Below are 21,496 nucleotides of genomic sequence, written 5' to 3'. Positions count from 1 at the left end.
TAGAAAAACTTTCTGGATTTCCCTACTAACATGTATTATGCTGCGAACAAAGCTTTTCCCGGAGTTTTGCTTTATCTATAAAAAAAAAACACTATAAAAGCTTTAACATTCAACATGTTTATGTTGCCTTAATAATGGTTACTACTAAAAACACTTACACACACACATAGTGAAAAAAGAAAACACAAATTCATACTTTTGGCATTTCACATGCATCAAGTGAAAATCAGTTTTTCCCGGGTATTCGATAAGTAACGTTGTCAATATTTTTTGAAAACGGAAGAAAATTCAAAAATTAAATTTAGTTAAATATAAAAAGGAAAATATAATAAAAATTGATTAAGAAAATAAAAATTTTAGAAAATATATAGAGAAAAATATTTGAATATAACTTAAAGCAGAATTATTAAAAATTAATAATTTCATTAAAAGAATTAAATAAAAGTGTTTGATTGTGTGCGTTTTTTCTTTTTTTTTTAATTGTGTCTATTGTGCAAAAAGTTTCAAGTGTTAGAACCTCATTTTCCATTCATACAACAGCAGCAAATCATCATCTTCAATATCAACAATCACAAAGTAAAATTAAAACCACAATGGGAATATTTTCTCATTCCACTTGAAGGATAAACAGAACAGAATATTTATATTTTAAAGGTAAGAGATATATTTTTTTAAACTTTTATTTGCACTTTTTATTTTAACAACAACACTTGAGGGGGGAAAAAAACTTGGGTGTGTATGAAAAGTATTAGGAGATATTTAAATATTTTGTTGACTTGTTGAAATTATGTATGTCAGCGTAAATATTGTATATATTTTTCGGTAATATGTAATATAATATTTGTACACATACTTAGGTGACAGCAAATAAATAAAAATCATAAAAAACAGTAGCAGCAAACGTTTATCATATAAAAAAAATATATTTATTACTCACATTATATTCCAACTCATGTGCAAGCTTTTTAATTTGCCTTTCGAAAAGGTAAAATTTATGAACAAGTACCCTTGACATTCTATTTATTTATGTATGTTTTATATGATTATTTTTTTATTTATATACATATGTATGTATGTTTAAATATATACATGCTTTGTAAATTTTTATATGAATTGCCAAATCAATATATAAAAAAAATTAATATGAGTTAAAAATAAATTATTAATGATCCTATTAAGGTCTATCAAAATGCTAATAAAATCATTGGGCGTGTAAAGGACAAAAATTATATACGACAACTGAATGGAAAATATTATTAATAAGAATTATGGAAAATTTATTTTTTTTTATTATTATTGTATAAATTAATATATTTTGAAAAGGTTTAGTTAGAATTATATGAATTCTTTATAAAAAATATATTTTTTGCCTTTAAAGATTTTACAAAACATGAATTAATTTAAAACAAGTAAGAAATTATAGTCGGGCGAGGCCGACCATATAATACTCTTCACCTGTTACAAAAAAAAATGTGATTTAGTTTTCATAATAAAGCCTTTAAGTTAAATTGTACCTTGCCGCAGATATACTTAAGCCATTTATTGTTGAATAAAATTGTGAACATTTAAGTCGAATTTTGAAGGGGGATTTGTATAGGGGTTATGGTCAAATTAGACCCTATAATTATAAAATTCATGAGAGCCATCAAGGCTAGTATAGAACTTGGTTTTGCAACTTTTTGTCGAGATACGAGTATATTAAACATAACAAGTAAGAAATTATAGTCGGGCGAGGCCGACCATATAATACCCAACACCTTTGACAAAAATATAATGTGATTTAGTTGCCATAATAAAGCATTTAAGTTGAATTGTACCTTGCCTTAGATATACATACTTAAGCCGTTTATTGTTGAATAAAATTGTGGACATTTAAGTGAAATTTTGATGGGGGCTTTTCATATGAGAACCTATTATTATGGAAATCGTGGGGTCATCAAGTCTTGTATACAACTTGGTTATTGCAGCTTTTTGTCGAGATATGAGTATATTAAACATAATTATGAACTTAAAATCCCCATTCGGCGGGTTCAGTTGTATGGGGGCTAGGTGAAATAATGGACCGATGTAAACCATTTTCAACAGGCTTCATCTACGGTACCATAAATGATCATGTGCCAAATTTCATTGAATTATGTCCAAAATTGCTACCTGTAGTTTGATTACAAGTTTTAAAAGCCCTATTCGGTGGTTCAGTTGTATGGGGGCTAGGTGAAATAATGGACCGATGTTAACCATTTTCAATAGCCTTCGTCTACGATATCATAAAAGATCATGTGCCAAATTTCATTGAATTATCTTCAAAATTGTGACCTGTAGTTTGATTACAAGTTTTAAAAGCCCTATTCGAGGGGTTCAGTTGTATGGGGGCTAGGTGAAATAATGGACCGATGTTAACCATTTTCAATAGCCTTCGTCTACGATACCATAAAAGATCATGTGCCAAATTTCATTCAAAATTGCGACCTGTAGTTTGATTACAAGGATTACAAGCCCTTTTGGGGGGTTCAGTTGTATTGGGGCTAGGTGAAATAATGGACCGATCTTAACCATTTTCAATAGGCTTCGTCCCTGGGACAATAAAAGATCATGTACCAAATTTCATTGAATTATCTTCAAAATTGCGACCTGTAGTTTGATTACAAGGTTTACATGGACGGACGGACGGACAGACAGACGCACGGACGGACATAGCTAAATCGACTTTAAGGTGGGTATCGGACCAATATTATTGTGCGTTACAAACATCAGCACAAACCCAATATACCCTCCCCACTAAAGTGGTGTAGGGTATAATTATGAACTTAAAAGCCCTATTAGTACGGTTCAGTTGTATGGGAGCTAGGTGAGATAATGGACCCATATTAACCATTTTCAACAGACTTTGTCTCTGGTACCATAGGATATCGTGTGCCAAATTTCATTGAAATATCTTCAAAATTGCTGTAGTTTGATTACAAGGTTTACAAGCCCTATTCAGGGGTTCAGTTATACGGGGGCTAGGTGAAATAATGGACCGATCGTAACCATTTTCAATAGGCTTCGTCCCTGGGACAATAGAAGATCATGTACCGAATTTCATTGATTTATCTTCAAAATTGCGACCTGTAGTTTGATTACAAGGTTTACATGGACGGACGGACGGACATAGCTAAATCGACTCAGAAAAAGGATTCTAAGCCGATTGGTATACTTTAAGGTGGGTATAGGACCAATATTATTGTACGTTACAAACATCAGCACAAACCCAATATACCCTCCCACTAAAGTGGTGTAGGGTATAAATACTGGAAAACAATATATTTTCTAATAATATATGATCGTAGATCCTTAAAATTAAATGTACATATTAAGGGTCCGCATACAATTATAGTACGATTTATACAGGTCCGTCCGTCCATTGATCCAACTGACTTAATCTGTAGGTTCGATGATACAAATTGTTTGGCATTAAAATATTGGTCCGTATAATCTGAAAAGCCCTGTTTATGGGGTACGGCTGTATGGGGGCTAGACGACCAATTTCAACCGTTTTGGGTGAAAAAAGTGTATGTGCCAAGTTGTATGAAATTATCTTGAAAATCGCGAGCTATAGTGTGCTAACAAGGTTTACATGGACGCACAGACGGACATTGCTTTATCGACTCTGAAAGTAATACTGAGCCAATTTGTATATTTTAAGGTAAGTGTAGGTCCTACCCAATTTACTGGTGTGAGGTATACAAATTTCGCTGAAACACACTGAATGATAATCGATGCTTATGGTGTATATGTTGGTTTCAGACAAAACAGAAAACGTTAGAAGAATTTGAGATATTACTCCATGAATATTATTGTAAACTACTCAAACGGCAATTTCAAAGCTATTAGAGAAAATCGTTTTTGAACCCAACGATGAAAAAGTTTCTATTGTCATAACCTGTCCAAATCAAATCAGAAGAACGGACACCAAAGCTTAATATCTATGGCGCTATGAGTTGAACTAATTTTTAGCTTGTATCCTATAAAGTAGTTAAGTGTCTTTGAAGGAGATTTAAATTTGCCAATATTTCAAACATGTCCTCTTAAATAATTGTTTAGTTCTAATTGTTTAATTTTAAGAACATTTATGCAAATATTACACTATGTACCCTAAGAACAAGAAGTTCTTTCGTTACTCAATATAATAGACTCATTCATTTATGTATGTGCTCTTGAGTAAGAAAATAATTTTAAAAAATTTTAACTAAAATTACATATTCAGATTAACTCCCGTATTTTATACCCATCACCTTCGTGGGAATGGTATATATTAGTTTGTCATTCCGTTTGTAATTTCTACAATATAATTTTCCGATATGTAATCTATATCCTTATAGATAGCGCTGTCGATTAGGTCATGTCCGTCTGTCCATCTGTCGGACTATCTGTCGCACTATCTGCCTGTCTGTCTGTCTGTTTGCCTGTTTGTCTGTCTGTCTGTCTGTCTATCTGTCTGTCCGTCTGTGAGTGTGTGTTGAAATCAATTTCCTGAAGACCTCTCTGTGATCTCAGTCTTCAATAATTCTATCTGACATGCTTTCGAGAAGTTTCCTATTTAAAATCAGCAAAATCGGTTCATAAGTAATGGAGATATGAGCAATAATCTGAGGCAACCTCTGAAAATTTCGTCGAAAAATTAGTATTTTTTAAATGCAGACGAATAAATACAAAATCTACATTAGAGATTGTGATTGTTTGAATGTACGTTGTGTTTGCTTGTTTATAATAAACAGTTGTTTTGAATTTATTTCTTTGTCACAGAGATGGGAAAGCATTTATAAACGTAATGCAAATTTTTTGAAAAAATTTAAGAAAAAAATCTTAAATTCAACACTATGGTGAAGGGTATAAAAAATTCGGCATAGTAGAATGTAGCACTCTACTTGTTTATTTCCAATTATGTTAATTTTCTTTACCACTACCCCGTGGTCCTTCGAGCCATGATATGAAGACTTTTCGCAGTGAAGGTGAAGTTTTGTCGTTTCACTACCTTTTCGACGTGAATACCCAAAAGATATGAACACTGGATATATTCCCTAAATCAATTCGTTCGAAACGAAAACAGACTAATACAAAACCTCTCCTGCTCTTAATTTGAAAGAATTTCGCCTTGATAATGTGATGTGATACACGGGGTTTTCATATTACTCTTAAAGGAGAATATTTGTTAATTTCTTCAATCCGGCTCGAAAGACCACAAAAAGTTAATTTTCTTTAGTTTTCTATAGTTTCCCTTAAAAAAAATAAATTTTACTTGGGATCATATTATTGTTATTATGGAATCATAACATGATTAGGTATGACAAGTTATGTTTAATAGGAAAATATTATGAATAATATTATCAATATTAATAATAATATGATTAAACTATAATCATAAATCTATTCATAATATGGTGCTCTTAGTTTATGGTTACCACAACCATGTCTTTTTTCTGAGTACATGGGAAACGCTTCAAACGTCTTTGGCCTCAAGAGATGAGCAATTCTTAAGTTTTTTTTTTTACATTTTTAATAGAAATATTTTTATAACTGTAAAATTTCATTGAATTTCTACTATATATATGGGGAATTTTATGTCAAGTCACCCTACTCAAAAATTAGATTTTGACGAAATTTGCTCTAAGGTTAGTACTATTGGATAGTAGTTCACTAATTTGCTGTATCGGTCAAGAACTCCCGAACTTTGAGATACAGATAACCCACTCGCATCCCATTATGGGACTATAAATCTCTTCAAGGAAATTGTATAAGCTTTCTTTTAAGCAACAAAAATTAAAAAAAAAATTGGAAAGAATGAAGAAATAGCTATCTGAACTCCTTTGGACAATTTCTGCTAGGACCAATAGGTGAAAAGTTAAACTCATCTGAATGACCAAAATGTCCAGCTTTGACCCTTTCTGAGTCCGGCAGTTCTTGACCAATAGAGCTGAGAGTTTGTTTCTGTCCACTATCCCATAATACTAACCTTGGTGCAAATTTCATCCAAATCGGAAGACATCGATTTTTAAAGTTAAGTCACTTGAAACGAAATTCCCTATACATAAGTTTCATTTAAATACACTGCCACCCTGGACGTATGAGTAACTAAATAATTTATTTAAAACAATCATACGTATAGACATATATCCGTTTTAAAGAATGAAGAAAATAACATTCAACACAAAAATTGCTTAGACATACATATATTTAACACAATCTCAAAAAAATTCACAATTAATTGATTGACCGCCCCTACACACAGACGTCTAAATTCAAATTACTAAAAAAAGTAATTAAATTGTTTAAAAGAAAATCAATTATAATTTAAAAAGAAAAAAATCTCCCTCAAGAATTAATTGTCATTGCTTGTTGTGTTCATTTACACAATATTAATTTACAATGTAGGCGGCAGCAGAATGAACAAACCGAAAAAAACGTAAAAATGACTATAATTTGATTAAATAAAATTAAATGTCTAAAAGTTTTTAATCTTTGCTAAAGCAACACACCATCTAAAGTATTTACACGTGTTTTTTACAACGAATGGCAACATGAAAGAACACGAGTAGAAAAAATTTTCCAAGTAAATACTTTAATCAAACAAAAGTCATCCATTACAATTATTAAAAGATCTGAGACCCTTCTCTCTAACAAAAAAAAAAACACGAGAAGAAAAAAACAATTCATTGCTAGATTTAAAAAGCTTTAAATAGAAATGAAGACTAAAGGTAAACAAAAACTGAATAAAATAAAACCATAGATATGAAAAACAAGATGTGTGTTCAGTATTTGGAAAATCTTAATATCTCTAAGGTATTTTGTTTGAAATTTTTGTTTTTTTCCCTTTTTGCAAATTCACGTTCCAACAGGTTTACACGTAGTATACTTGACAGGATTTCGAAAGTTTAGAGTAGCAAAATATGTTATGAATTTTATTTCAGCAGATCTTTAAATACTTGTCAGTTGTATTGCATGTACAGATAAATTTTTTTTGACATTTGTAAAAATTTAATAAAATGAAAATAGCAGTAAAGATATGAAATCATTTCTAACCACAAATTATAGATATTTTTTGACAAGCGTTGTGAAATAATATTAAAGTTAATTGACAATAAGTAAAACGTTTTTTGTGTTCAACAATAATGAAAAATATGCAGCACGTTTTCTGTTTTTTTTATTAAATAATTTTTGAACATGTTTTACTTGTTTCAGAAATCACATAATAGCTATAAAAATGCAGATTCTTTTATTTTGGGGAGAAAACAGTTGAAACTAATTTAGACGTTATTTCTTAAATATGCAATGATATTGTATAAAAGGTGTATTAAAAGTAAGTGTTTGTTAGGGAAGGGTTATATACCGAAAAGGTGCCAGTCCACTTGAAGACCATTGTGATTATTTTTAATAAGAAAACTTACATATAAAAAGAGCATACAAGAAGATAGAATGTCGTAGTCCATACTATAATTTCCAATCGGCATATTTCGGGGGTTTTACCCAACAACACAGTTTAGCATGGAATCTATTTTCTAGCCATCTCTTGGATAATGACAGATTACGAATTCCACCATTTCTAGCACCTTGATATAATTGCATAACCTGAAGAAGACTGACATTGTCCCATTTACTAATATAAGGTCGAATAGAATATTTCCTATAGTTCACGAGATATGTACAGAATTAAAGTTATATCAACAGACAGGTAGATGGATGGACAGATGGACAAAAATTACGACAGACGAACCAAGCGATAATGAACGGAGAATTAAAGAGTGACTTTCGTACATGTAGTGTTTATAGTTGAAACCGAAATCGCAGGATAAGTTTTTTTGCTGTTGTAGGTGTGGATGTGTCGAATGAAAGGACTGTGTAATGATGATGGATATAAGATATTCCCGTCCTTATACTATCAATGAATTTCCCTGTTTGTACGGGACAAAGTGGGCACATTAGCCGTCCTCACTTTGGTGTAATTGCCATCAGGATTATAGAGTGACTTTCGAACACGAGGTGTCAACGATTGAAAGATAAGTTTATTTGCTATTACCAGAACCATGTAGAGGAGTGGCAATGAAGAATTTATAAATGTGTCGGATGAATGGTCTGTGTAATGATGTTAGATGTAAGATATTTCTGTTATTATGTTATCGAAAAACATCCTTCTTTCTTTGGGAACGTACTCTGATCATACTATGTTAAGATCACAGTGCGTACTTCTGCCAAAAAACATCTATCTCTATGTTCTATTGTCGAAACAACAAGGCCTATCTTAGCAGTGTGATTGTGTGTATATTACCAAACAATGCTATAGATATAGTCCGAAGTTTAGCGGATATTTTACAATAAGACTTCTATGTTCAGAGGTTAGATAGCTCAAGTTTACGAGTAAAGTGTTTGTACATAGTGCGTCATGTACAAAAATTGCCAAAAAAGAGTATACTTTTCAAGTCAGAGAGTTGTAGTCAATCGTCTTTAGCTCATCCTGTGACTGCAAAAAGACCAATGTAAGCTAATGCCGTCAAGAATGATTCATAACTTTTCTACGCCTTTCAACAAAAAACCCTTTAAATTTTTCAAATTTATTATGTCTTTCCCCATGTTTATACCCTACACCACTATAGTGGGGAGGGTATCATGCGTTTGTATCCAAAAATTTGGGTCTTACACCCACCTTAAAATCTACCAATCGGCTCTGAATTTCTGAGTCGATTTAACTATTTTCGTCTTTCTGTCTGTCTGTCTGTCTGTCTGTCTGTCTGTCTGTCTGTCTGTCTATCTGTCTGTCTGTCTGTATATCTGTATGTCTGTCTGTCTGTCTGTCTGTCTGTCAGTCTCTCTATCTGTCTGTCCGTATATTCATCTTTGTGTTTTGGCACATATTCTTGACTCTTAGCTCAAGGACGTAGCCTATCGAAATCGGTCCATTATTCCACTTAGCCCACATACAACTATACCCCCGAATAGGCCTTTGGAGCTCATAATTATATTAAATGTTCTAGTATCTCAACAAAAACCGTCACAAATTAGTTTTATAAAAGTCTGCATAATAAAGCCGATTTTTGTTATGATCTGACATTTTTTTGACCCTAGCCCTCATACAAAGCAGCCCCTTGAAAGAATGACTTGAAAGACAGTAATGCATTTATAAAAACTACTATCACGATGAAATTTTGCAATAAGACTGATGTAGGATATCATATGGTCGACCGTGTCCGACTATATATTCTTACTTTTTTTTTAAATTGCATTATTATATTACAAAGTGATTAATTTAAATCACGTCTCTCTGCTTCAACTATATCGTTGTCAAATGAACAAAAAAATAAAACACAAAACGTTTTAAACATTTATTGTTTTGTGCTAAACAAAAAGAACAAAATTAATGTGAACAATAAATAAAATAATGAAAACACATTCTAACCAATTGTTTGTTGTCTTTTTTTATTGGAAGGTTAATCTTTTTTTTTTGAAACTTTTCGTGTTTTTGTTCAGTTTTTTCCCCAAGAAACAAAGATTACCAACGATTTTGTGTTTTTTTTTTTTTTTGTGGTTTTGAAAACATATTATAGCTTTATTTAATGGTTGGTTTAACATTTTAAATTGATGTGTGTGTGTAAATACAAACGCACATACATACATACTCAGCAGCATGTGTTTCTTTTAAAACCCTAGTGCGTATGATGATTATTTTGGTGCAAAAAAACAGTTTAATCTTAAATTAATCATACGTATACAAGGAATGAAAGAAATACAAAACAAATGTATTCAACTAAATTGTATTTATGTACATTCCCCAGCAAAAACATACACAAAGTAAAAATCAATTATAAAACGAACGTAGAGAAAAAACACTAAGAGAGTGGAGAGTGTGACAAAAGGCAGAATGTTGTTTACATTGTAACATATTGTGTAAATGTACATTTGTATGTGTTTAAATATCCTTAAATTAGCTTTATTACAGACAGGCAAAGTGTAAAGCGGGTGTAGTAAGTAGCTTTAATGCTTAAATCAACATTTCTTTGGCAAGCAACATAATTTTAACAATATTTAATTGTATTTGCTTTATTTTAATTTTTGTTTTTATATAAAAAAAAAACACACACAAATAAAATCGTCATGGTGCCAACAATTAATTGTATAATAAGCTGATTTTTAGATTTAATTTAATAAACAATCTAAATAGCAACATTGTATGTGTAGAGAAACCAGCAAATATTTAATTAAATAAAAAATAATTTATTGTATTTAATTATTAAGCATATAGAGTTTTAATTAAATATGTAATAGGATATGGTTTAATGTTGACAAAATTTAAAATATGAAAAAGGATACCCATCATGTCATATTTATATCAAAAATAATTGAGATCAGAGTGAGCATTTCATAGGGATTAGTAACAAACATTTTATAGCCAGTTATATGTATTTCGAGGCCGTTTGTATTGAATGAAGTTGTTCATTTTCAACACCAATTAATTGATAATATTTGAAGAAAGTTTCATTCCTCTATTTGGTTCCTCTTTCATTTGGTTCATATCGTCCATACAACAGAACGAGAGAAGGTTATATATAAGTTTGTTTTTCTGTTTGTAAGTTTCACAATACAATTTTCCAATTCTATAATGTTTATATATATTCTGAATCCTTATAGATATCAGAGTCGATTAAGCCATGTCTGTCTGTCTGTCTGTCTGTCTGTCTATCTGTCTGTCTGTCTGTCTGTCTGTCTATCTGTCTGTCTGTCTGTCTGTCTGTCTGTCTGTCTGTCTGTCTGTCTGTATGTCTGTCTGTCTGTCTGTCTGTCTGTCTGTCTGTCTGTCTGTCTGTCTGTCTGTCTGTCTGTCTGTCTGTCTGTCTGTCTGTCTGTCTATCTATCTATCTATCTATATATGTATTTCGAGGCCGTTTGTATTGAATGAAGTTGTCTATTTTCAACACCAATTAATTGATAATATTTGAAGAAAGTTTCATTTCTATATTTGGTTCCTCTTTCATTTGGTTCCATACAACAGGACGAGAGAAGGTTATATATAAGTTTGTTATTCCGTTTGTAAGTTTCACAATATAATTTTCCAATTCTATAAAGTTTATGTATATTCTGAATCGTTATAGATATCAGAGTTGATTAAGCCATGTCTGTCTGTCGGTCTGTCTGTCTGTCTGTCTGTCTGTCTGTCTGTCTGTCTGTCTGTCTGTCTGTCTGTCTGTCTGTCCGTCTGTCTGTCTGTCTGTCTGTCTGTCTGTCTGTCTGTCTGTCTGTCTGTCTATCTATCTATCTATCTATCTATATATCTGTCTGTCTGTCTATCTGTCTGTTTGCCTATCTGTCTGTCTGTCTGTTATTAATGGAAAAATGGAAATAGTTGAAAAAATCGACAATGAATAGTTACAAACTTCCGACCGTCATTTAATCTATATTACTGCAGATCCGAACAGGATAAGCTGAAGGACTTAAATTGGCCACAAATATTCCTTATTAATATAAACATTAACAATAGCGGGTTAGCATTTTATCTAACCTGCATACAAGTGTTCAGCCAAAATATCGTTTAAATGATTATAAATATATCAGAAGTGATCAATTCTCGAGGTCTACACTAATAATCGTCTCTAATATTATTTAAAAACCTTAAAATATCTTAATTTATTTTACCTGTAGTTCACTTAAGTCTTAAATTATGTACCTGTAATAAAGAAAAGGAAAAAAAACACAATTTATTATTAATTCTCAATAAAATTAAGATTTAAACTTATTTTCATAAATCTATTAATATAATTTTATTATTTTCATAATGTGTTCATTAAAAATACTGATTCTTTGCATCAATTCAAATTAATGAACTAAAAATAAAATTTACTTTTCCCCCCCCCCAAAATATTTAAGTAATATTGTGAAATTATACCAAAATTTTTGCTCTTCAACATTTTACCAAGAATTATAAATGAGTTATCAAATTTCCTATTGCATATTATAACCTGAAAAATTTTCCCAAGAAAAGTAGTAAAATTGAATTACTTGTAGGAAGTAATTAAAGCACATAATAACAGATACTTGAAAATTAATATACACATAACACAACTAAATATCTATTCAAGGAATTTGCTGTAAAGTCTCCCACTTGTAGGTGGTATTAATTTAAATGCAAATGAAATATACCATAGCAAGTATTCGCTTTGCAAACCTTTCAAAATTATACTACAGCTTTTGTTATCTTATAGCAAAAAAAAAAAAATTATGTATATATGACTACAAGTAATAATAACCTAAATTGCAAATCACATTTTTCGCACAAAGTTTCGCATTATTAAAGATTATTTGTTAGTTGAATGAAAATGAGACTTAGGCTGTTTTCGATTTTAGTCTTGGTTGTATAACTTATTTAATATAATTTATTTATACAGATTTATCACACATTTCTGTTTGGTTGTTTTTTTTTTACATGATTGAGTGTGGTTATGTTGAAGGGTAAACAATAGCATTTTTACTATCTCCCTTTTTACTATGACTAAACACACTCCATACTTTTTGAAATGTAAATAAATCGCAAAAATATAATAAATTAAAAATAAAACTAAACAAAATTTACTCATTCGTGCACACAAATACAATTCATTGGAATCATCCAGACCAGTTGTCAGTCAGTAATAGAACATTTGCAAAATACATTATTGATTGCCAATGCCTGTATTTGGCTGCCACCTATTTTTTTGCGATTTAAACACCCTTCACCTTCGTGAGACGGGTATATATTAGGTTATCATTCCGTTTGTAATATCTACAATATAATTTTCTGACCCTATGCTTTGCTGTCAGACTATCGGTCTATCTGTGTGACTGTCTGCTTGTCTGTCCGTCTGTCGGTCTGTTTGACTGTATGTATGTCTGTCTGTCTGTCTGTGTATCAGTCTATATGTTTGTTTGTCTATCTGTCTGTATATCTGTCTGTCTGTCTGTCTGTCTGTCTGTCTGTCTTTCTTTCTTTCTGTCTGTCTATCTGTCTGTGTATCAGTCTATATGTTTGTTTTGTCTGTCTGTCTGTCTGTCTGTCTGTCTGTCTGTCTGTCTGTCTGTCTGTCTATCTATCTATCTGTCTATCTATCAGTTTGTCCGTCTTTCTGTCTGTCTGTCTGTCCATATTTCTGTATGTTTATTGAAATCAATATTGTGAAGACCCCAGATATCTTGAAACCTGGCTTTTAAGAAATTTTTTGTTTAAAATCACCATAAATTACGGATTTTTGTCATTTAAAAGAAATTATGAATTTGGGGGAAAAATTGAAAGAAAATAGATTAGTAAAACTTGAAAGGTTAACGCCTGAAAACAACAACAAGATAGCTGAAATCGGGAATGGAGAAAATGCATAAATATAATTGGATTTCTTTTTTGGAAAAAAATAAAAGAAAAACATTTTAAAAATATAAAAAAATTAAATTTCGAACAAAATTAAAAAATTATTTTGTTTAAATAAAAAATAGTTTTTTTTTATATTTTTAAAATACAATGTGATGATGGGTATATAAGATTCGACGCAGCCCAATATACCACTCTTATTTGTTATACCTGCAAGTGTCAGCAATATTCACTATATTTCAACCGTAGTATTGAACTAAAATACAATTTTGCACAATTTTGTTTGCAATACGTACACTTAGCATTGAACTACTAAACAATAGTATGAAAATGAGCAAAAGAGAAACAAGAAATCGTATATATAGTATAAACATAATGAATATTGCAATAATTAAAAGGGGGTAACAGTCATCATCTAATCATTCATATATTCACAAAAGCAAAAAAAAAAAAAAATAAACAACTATAATAAATAACAAAATGCCTGCTGAAACAAGTTCAATCAGGCGACGACAAGAGCAGAAAATTAATTGAGTCAAGTACTTCCCCTTAGTAATGATGTGCCAACACATACATACATACATACATATGTGTGTATTAAATGGGAATGACTGTGAGTTGTTTTTTTATATTTGGTATTAAATTATAATGTTTTTTTTTAGAAATAATTACCTATTTTGTAGGATAGTTGAGATTATTGAATTATTGGACTTAAGCCGTGGGTTTTTATGTTGTTGTCTTTGCCGGTTTTTGCCAAATTTTGATGAAATTTAAAGTGGGCGGTAGGTTGCATGCCCATACAATGTAAAGGCAAACATTCATTTTTCTAAGAAATTATAACGGGTAGAGTTCCCAAATTTTGTAGGGAAACCTCTGACATTCATATGAATATTTGGAAAAAGTGGGCGGACCAACAATAGTAGGCGTGGTTTTTTGTATTTGGGAAACTATAACGACAAGTATTCTTCAATTTTTGTACGAATAAATCTACTCTCAATACAAATATTTAGAACAAAAATGCGAGAACCACAAATAATGGGTGTGGCACCTCCCACCTAAAGAAAAAAAATAATTTTGTATAAATGGAAAACTATAAGAAATAGCAACTTAAAATGAATGGGCAGACCAAAAAAAGGGGCGTGGCTTCTAATATTAAAATACTGGAAATTATATCAGAAACTATAAGAAATAGCAACTTGAAATTAATAATAATACTATCCATTAACTATTTACTACTAAAATGGGCAGACCAAAAGTAGTGGGCGTGGCCTCCCTTAATATTAAAATACTGGAAGTTATATCAGAAACTATTACAAATTAACGAAACACATTGAACATAAACATAACAACATAAAAATGTATGTAGTATTTATTAGCATGGAATTGTCAACAAATAGGCCACGCCCATTCAACATAATTTGCCCATTTTTTACGACTATTTATATTAATGTGTAGTATATAAACATGCAAACCTTCATTTCAATACGACTTTTCAAAAGCGAGTTTTGACTTTAATCCGGCTAGATTGAGCCTTTGGACCCCTGTGCAGTTTAGCATTTTTCGATTTCACTCTTTATTGTAATTTAAATCAAGTGTTATACTTCTCAAATTTCGAAAAAATTAATTTGAAAAAACGCTTATGTTTGATGTGGTTTTCGTTTACCTTCAAACTCCAGTTGATATTTTCATTCACCATGACACCAAAAGTCGTACATACATATATTGTATTTTGTATAGGAATTAAACAAAATTAACCAAAAACTGTTGAAATATTATACAGTTTAATCTTCATATAAATATACCTATACATACATAACTATATGTATGAAAGTATAGAATTTTAATACATATCCAAATGTATTTATGTATGTGTGTTCATTGTCAAACTATTTCCTCGAATACAATATTTTCCAATGAAATTTATACAAAATTAATTAATGACAAGCGTTAAGAGTTTCAGATTATTTACCAATTTATATCAGTACAATGAACAATAACGGCAACAACACAGCCAAAGTTGTAGCAGTGGCTACAACAAAAAAACAAACTCATTGACAATGAAAATAAATTTGTAAATATTGTCAACAATACATGGAAAATATAATATGATTTCCCTCCTTTTTTTTGAACATGCACGGAACAGGTGATTTCCATTCCAGCAATTTTAATTAAAAGCATTTTATAGATATGACTGAAAGGCGTCAAAAAAAGTGTAAACAAAATAAAATTTATCCATTTAAATATTTAGTGAAAAACAATTGTCACAGTATTTTATTTATTCTGGTGTAAATTTATGCATTTGGTTTTATGATGTGTGGGCATTATATTTAAATAATTAACAAGAAAAATCTAGCAGAAAAAATTTATTTTTTTCAAAAATCCCTTAATCTATAAAGAATTAAAGTTTTAATTATTTGTTTTTGTTTAATGATAATGATGAAATTTATAATTTTAATGCAGCATAAGTAATGGTGTAATAATGTAAATATGAACTTTCCATACAATGATACAGTAATTCTGCATTAGTAATAATAACAACTTAATTTTAATCTATCCAAATAAATTTATGTGACATATCTCTAAGTATGTGTTAAATACTAGTATTCATTAGATATCTCTTATACCAAAAATAAAAACCAAAACAAAACTAGAAATTACCAGTAAATGTAATCGTTTGTAATTACGTAAGGTATTTAATTAAATTGTCATAAAAAATCCCTGTTAAAACCACAGCAACAAATACCCAGCAATAAATAGTGACACATACAAGAGATTTGAAAGGGATTAATTTTATGAAATAGAAACCAGGTACTATACCAACACACACCGATTCATTCAGACATACCCAGTAGTTTTAGAAGTGGGCAATATGTTCCAAAATACTGTGTAAACTTAAAACTAAAAGCAAATTGATTACTTCTCATGTCGCAAGTATATTTGTACTCGTAGGATGACACTAAGACATACAAAAGAGAAATCGATTACTTTACATCTCACAAGTAGTCAATCAGGAAATCGGTTCTCATTTCATTGTCCTTAAGAAACAACAATCCGGTGATGTTTGTAATTTAATTAGAACAGAATATAATTACGAAATTGGACCTGGCACCGTGAACTACTGTATATATATTCTCTCATAAATAATTGCTAACGAAATACAAATTTACTTTACACCGAAATACACATTTATAAGTGTGGAAATCTGTTTATAATTGGGGTATGAGACAGTGTAAGTTAGCGATGCTTAAAGGAAACAAGAAGTTCGGAAATTCAATTTTTATAATAAAACCACAAAATCACTTAAAGTGAAGTGGTGTTGTTTTGGTTTAATTTTCAATACCATTGAAAAGTATGAAAGTTTAATTGAGTTCTGTTATTAACGGGTGTTTTAATTTGCAGTATAACAAACAGTTGAATCATTCAAAAGTTTACATTAGTAAAATAAATAAAGGTTCTCTAAGGGGCAAATAAAAAAGAGTTCCATTTGCAATTCTAATTAATATAAAAAATTTAAAGAAATATTAATTTATATCTCTAGTTTCCGTTCTAGATCAGTTCTAGTTCAGTTCTAGTTTCAGTTCTAGTTCAGTTCTAGTTCAGTTCCAGTTCAGTTCTAGTTCAGTTCTAGTTCAGTTCTAGTTCAGTTCTAGTTCAGTGTTCTAGTTCAGTTTAGTTCAGTTCTAGTTCAGTTCTAGTTCAGTTCTAGTTCAGTTCTAGTTCAGTTCTAGTTCAGTTCTAGTTCAGTTCTAGTTCAGTTCTAGTTCAGTTCTAGTTCAGTTCTAGTTCAGTTCTAGTTCAGTTCTAGTTCAGTTCTAGTTCAGTTCTAGTTCAGTTCTAGTTCAGTTCTAGTTCAGTTCTAGTTCAGTTCTAGTTCAGTTCTAGTTCAGTTCTAGTTCAGTTCTAGTCCAGTTCTAGTTCAGTTCTAGTTCAGTTCTAGTTCAGCACTAGTTCAGTTCTAGTTCAGTTCTAGTTCAGTTCTAGTTCAGTTCTAGTTTTTCTAGTTCAGTTCTAGTTCAGTTCTAGTTCAGTTCTAGTTCAGTTCTAGTTCAGTTCTAGTTCAGTTCTAGTTCAGTTCTAGTTCAGTTCTAGTTCAGTTCTAGTTCAGTTCTAGTTCAGTTCTAGTTCAGTCCTAGTTCAGTTCTAGTTCTAGTTTTAGTTCAGTTCTAGTTCAGTTCTAGCTCAGTTCTAGTCAGTTCTAGTTCAGTTCTAGTTCAGTTCTAGTTCAGTTCTAGTTCAGTTCTAGTTCAGTTCTAGTTCAGTTCTAGTTCAGTCTAGTTCAGTTCTAGTTCAGATCTCTTCAGTTCTAGTTCAGTTTAGTTCAGTTCTAGTTCAGTTCTAGTTCAGTTCTAGTTTCAGTTCTAGTTCAGTTCTAGTTCAGTTCTAGTTCAGTTCTAGTTCAGTTCTAGTTCAGTTCTAGTTCAGTTCTAGTTCAGTTCTAGTTCAGTTCTAGTTCAGTTCTAGTTCAGTTCTAGTTCAGTTCTAGTTCAGTTCTAGTTCAGTTCTAGTTCAGTTCTAGTTCAGTTCTAGTTCATTCTAGTTCAGTTCTAGTTCAGTTCTAGTTCAGTTCTAGTTCAGTTCTAGTTCAGTTCTAGTTCAGTTCTAGTTCAGTTCTAGTTCAGTTCTAGTTCAGTTCTAGTTCAGTTCTAGTTCAGTTCTAGTTCAGTTCTAGTTCAGTTCTAGTTCAGTTCTAGTTCAGTTCTAGTTCAGTTCTAGTTCAGTTCTAGTTCAGTTCTAGTTCAGTTCTAGTTCAGTTCTAGTTCAGTTCTAGTTCAGTTCTAGTTCAGTTCTAGTTCAGTTCTAGTTCAGTTCTAGTTCAGTTCTAGTTCAGTTCTAGTTCAGTTCTAGTTCAGTTCTAGTTCAGTTCTAGTTCAGTTCTAGTTCAGTTCTAGTTCAGTTCTAGTTCAGTTCTAGTTCTAGTTCTAGTTCCGTTCCGTTCCGTTCCGTTCCGTTCTAGTTCAGTTCAGTTCTAGTACAGTTCTGTAAAAAACACTCCTAACAAATTATTAGAAATTAGAGCTTTTTGCAACATTTAAAGTCACAACAATAGCCACCCCTCCTACTGATAAATTATTTTAAGTAAATTTATTATTCCTATATTTCTTGTTGTAGATACTATTGTAGGCAGCCTATAAATATTCTAATTTTTCATTATCTTGTTACTCTTAACATAAAAAACTTATAACAATTCAACATTTTCGGATTTGTCTATCCAACCATATTGGTGGTTTGGCTCATATTTTTATAGCATTTTGTATATCTTTAAATTTCTCCATGAAATAGCTGCGTGTCTTGTTACTTATGTATCTGTCTGTCTCCCTCTGTCTATCATTCATTGTTTTTCATTGCTACTTTAATGTGGATATTTTTTCGTGTTGCTTTTATTTCCACTTTAAGATCTCCCGTGTATTCATTTTATTTGATTTTTATCATTTCTTTTGTTTCTCTTACCGCCCGCCATTTTTCTCTAGAGACTTGCATTTATGAGGATTTTTTTCTTTATTTCTTGGCTATTATTTTCATTTATCTACGGCTCAAGTTCAACAGCCTTCAGTTTTGGTGTTTGGGGCTATAATGATGCCATCGTTGTGTGTAAGATGTATTATGGGTGATAAGGCTTGATATTGGTTTTTCATTTTGTTTGTCATTTTCGCTTAAATTATTTTTAAGCGAAATTTATTTTTACTAAATTCGAAGTTGTAAGGGTTCAGTTGAGCCAGTTTATAGTGTGAACATTGTCTATTTTTGTTAGCATTTTATATGACTGCTGAAGTGTGTTTACAATTCGTCTCAGCCGACTTAAGATTGTAACCTTTTTTATTATTCCAAAAGATACGTATAAATATTTTGTTGTTTATTTATTGTTGAGTATTCGTATAATTTTTATTTACTTAAAAAAACTTCTTTTTTGTTTTGTTGTTATTATTATGGCTGCTTTTATTATTACTATTGCTGTTGTTATTATTGTTTTGCTTTGTGTTGTTGCCACTTAAATAATGAACGTGCAGCATGTGTCTAGTGTTTTCGTTTCTTTTATTAGACAACCACTCAGCCAACCATCAACAGACAACCGAACAAAATTTAACAAGATTTTGGGAAATCCTTATAGACATCCCTAATGGGGACTGAGGATGAAGGTGGTGGTGTTCAAAAACAAGAAAAGAAAATTAGTAAAGAAACAGTAAATTCTAAATCGTTTAAATAATGATTGGTAAGTTGAAGAGATTATGGTTTTTCTTCCTTTTTATTGAGGGATTTATGTGCAACTATTTATGAGCATTTCAGTAATCGAGGCTTAAGAGGTTTAAGTAAATTGAAGTTGAAATTAAAGATTTTATGTGGCATTTGATGGGCTACAAATTTCGGTTTTTTATTTAACCATAAACTTCTTTTGTTCATTAGAAAAGATAAAAAAATACATTTTGAAAATTTTTTATTCATCTGTATTCCCAAACTCCTAATAAATGTGGCATCGTTCTCCCCTCAAAACAAATTCTGCTTAAACTTTTGTCCTTTAGTTCCAAACATCTACAAAATTTTGCTTAAAAGTTAATTTAAAAAATAACTTAATATTTTATTATATAGTACCCGACTTTGCATATAAATAAATTATCTCCAGAAATAAAATAAATATTATGTCTAATATTTAAGCCGATTACTGTGAGTACAAAAAAAAACATTTTTTTTTTTTCGTTTCAATTTACTTATTTTTAGCCACCAAATATATTTATATACAGCTTAAATTTTATCGGATTAATTTAAAATAAATTTTAAGACATGTAAATTTCTTTATTTTTATTTGATCGTCCAAGGAAAAAAATCCTTTTTCTAGACAAAAAGGACACATTGTGTCAAAACATTTAGACATAATAAAACAAAATACTTTCTGTTGTTAACACAAGTTTTAACTATTTGCATAGACATCAAATATTTAGAAAATCCTGCCATATGCCAAATACTACATAAAATGTTTCTTAATATGTACTTAAAGTTTGCATGTACAATACAATACAATATTGAGATATTGACATACAAATTGACACAAATAAGTTAATAAATATTCCTCCTCCTTAAGCAAACGCATGAAATATACATCAAGACAAACAGTGTTGTCTGCAAGAATTTGTTTTTGATAAAATTGTAACGCAAGGTCAGCAAACCTTTATTTCTGAAACATTCTATTGTTCGTAAAGTGTTATTTGTTTTTTTTTTTTTTTTTGTGTCGACTTTGAATACTTTTAAGTATTTTATTGTTATTTGCAAACAATAAAAGTACTTATTGTTGCTGTTTTTTCTCCACAAATTTATTACACTTCTAAATGAAATTTAATTGTTTATTTAATTGGAGTTTTTATATTTGCTTAAATTTTTAGGCAATTAATTAGTAAAGAGCAATTTATTTGCAGACATTAATAAAATATTTAAATTTTTAATGATTTTTAACATTTTTGGGGTTAAGAAAGGCTACATTTAATCTGATTTTAATTAAGTTTTAGTTCAGTTATATTTTAGTTCGGTCCTGTTCTAGTTATGTTTTAGTTCTGTTCTAGTTCTGTTCTAGTTCTGTTCTAGTTCTGTTCTAGTTCTGTTCTAGTCTGTTCTAGTTCTGTTCTAGTTCTGCTCTAGTTCTGCTCTAGTCTGTTCTAGTTCTGTTCTAGTTCTGTTCTAGTTCTGTTCTAGTTCTGTTCTAGTTCTGTTCTAGTTCTGTTCTAGTTCTGTTCTAGTTCTGTTCTAGTTCTGTTCTAGTTCTGTTCTAGTTCTGTTCTAGTTCTGTTCTAGTTCTGTTCTAGTTCTGTTCTAGTTCTGTTCTAGTTCTGTTCTAGTTCTGTTCTAGTTCTGTTCTAGTTCTGTTCTAGTTCTATTCTAGTTCTATTCTAGTTCTGTTCTAGTTCTGTTCTAGTTCTGTTCTAGTTCTGTTCTAGTTCTGTTCTAGTTCTGTTCTAGTTCTGTTCTAGTTCTGTTCTAGTTCTGTTCTAGTTCTGTTCTAGTTCTGTTCTAGTTCTGTTCTAGTTCTGTTCTAGTTCTGTTCTAGTTCTGTTCTAGTTCTGTTCTAGTTCTGTTCTAGTTCTGTTCTAGTTCTGTTCTAGTTCTGTTCTAGTTCTGTTCTAGTTCTGTTCTAGTTCTGTTCTAGTTCTGTTCTAGTTC

At 30.7% G+C, this 21,496-nt stretch overlaps 1 protein-coding gene across 1 annotated transcript in view; it reads left to right on the top strand.

Annotated features, from left to right (window-relative positions):
- The first annotated feature begins 241 nt into the window (after positions 1-241).
- The window catches only part of LOC119612574 (ras-related protein Rap-2b), a 70,272-nt gene continuing 49,017 nt past the window's right edge, over positions 242-21,496 (top strand). The window contains exon 1 of the mRNA XM_037968380.1: positions 242-654. The gene's annotated coding sequence lies outside the window, so the exon portion shown is untranslated. The remainder of the gene's footprint in view (positions 655-21,496) is intronic.

This window comes from Lucilia sericata, unplaced genomic scaffold (genome assembly GCF_015586225.1).
Source record: "Lucilia sericata isolate MDLA Ls3-8-SP2 unplaced genomic scaffold, ASM1558622v1 Contig001739F_arrow, whole genome shotgun sequence".
Classification (NCBI taxonomy): Eukaryota; Metazoa; Arthropoda; class Insecta; order Diptera; family Calliphoridae; genus Lucilia; species Lucilia sericata.
This window is presented reverse-complemented; position numbering and strand designations above follow the sequence as displayed.